A 1,577-nucleotide genomic window follows, 5' to 3' on the forward strand; every position below is an offset into this window, starting at 1 on the left:
AAACAGTGAATGTTAAAAACTCTGTCACATGATGAAGATGATGAGGAGATGGCTGAAATACATCCCCAAACAGCAGCACCAACACAAGGGCAGCAAGAGACACCCTTGAGGAGAAATGAAAGTGCTTCTCCAAGCACACCACAAGGAGGAAATTCAAGTGCTTCTTCAAGCACTTGCACACCAAATGAAAGAGGTAAAAAGTTCAGAAATTTAAGTGACATTTATGAACAAGAGGCAACAAATGAAGGTATGAATTCTTTGTTTGCTTTATATTTCATGTTGATGACCCTGTTCATTTCGAAGGTGCAATTAAGGATAGGAAATGGATAGAAGCTATGGATGAGGAGATCAATGCCATAGAAAGAAACAAGGACCATGGACGACCGTTGGAAGTCATTCTTCCCATGAATGGGAGAAAGGAATTGAAGTCCCTTGAAGATCTGTTTAAAGAGTATGGAGTTCGATACGTAACTCTTGCCAAGATGACCGAGATAGGCTTCACTTCCAACACCCTTGTCAATATGACAGAGGAAGAGATTGAAGATTTGATGAAGATCCTGGTAGAACTCTATCATATGGATCTTCTTATAGGGGAGAGATATGGAATTAAATCTGCCATAAGAGCAGAGAAGAAAAAGTTGCAGGATAGCTTGGAGATGCAAAGGTTGGAAAACTTGTCTGAGGCAGAGAGAAAGAGGATATTAAATGATGATTAGAATACTTTTGCAGCTGTTATGGCATCCGAAGGAACATCTAAGGAACTGAGAGAAAATGACCCACTGATTTTCCCAGAAATCACAAGTGCAGATCATGCCCCAATGAATATAGCCAGCTACAAAGACAGTACTCTTATTCTCCATAACAGTAACCAGGCACAGTTTTGTGGCTCGGGATTGATTGGAGTGCCTGAGCACAGCAGTGAGAGCGATGAAAGGAAAGTTGATACGAATAGGCAGAAAAGTTTTGAGTTTTTGAGGAAATGTCTGGGTATGACTGATAACCCAGCAGTTGAAATTAAAGGGGAGTGTTGAAATACTACTTTCAACTACAGCACCAATTAAAACAGCAGATCGAGACTAGATTTTTCCTTACATGGTGCAGATTTTGTTTTTCGGGATCAAGGACATCAAACATTTAAGAACACAAAAATCATGGCAGAGTTGGTAAAAATAGTAAACACCAGGTTTTATTGCGGACATGGAGAATGTACCACAACATCCAGAAATTTCAGGAATTAAACTTATCTGTCTGCTCCTCCATACCTTGTTTTAATTTCTAGTCTTGTCATAAAAATTTTAAGTAGTTTTTTTTACAGTACACGCAATGTTTTTTTTGTTGTTGACTATGTAATGTAATATGTAGCACGCAGCAGTGTATGCAAGAAGTTTTTTTTTTACACACAGTAGTGTAAATTTTTTCATGTTGAAAAACAGAGAAGATGAAAAACAGAGAAGCTGAAACAGAGTGTTTTGTAAATTCACAGCAGTGCAGACACAGCAGTAAAAAGACAGTGTGTTGATTTTTAGCAGAAGTTTTTTTTGTAATGCACAGCAGTGTAGAGACAGCGTGTTATTTTT

General features: G+C 38.2%; 1 pseudogene; it reads left to right on the top strand.

Annotated features, from left to right (window-relative positions):
- The first annotated feature begins 335 nt into the window (after positions 1-335).
- Positions 336-1,031, top strand: LOC149185516 (floricaula/leafy-like protein FL1 pseudogene; annotated as a pseudogene).
- The last annotated feature ends 546 nt before the right edge of the window (positions 1,032-1,577 follow it).

This window comes from Pinus tabuliformis, chromosome 3_1 (genome assembly GCF_031772625.1).
Source record: "Pinus tabuliformis cultivar Carrire ecotype Pingquan chromosome 3_1, CPIR1, whole genome shotgun sequence".
NCBI lineage: Eukaryota > Viridiplantae > Streptophyta > Pinopsida > Pinales > Pinaceae > Pinus > Pinus tabuliformis.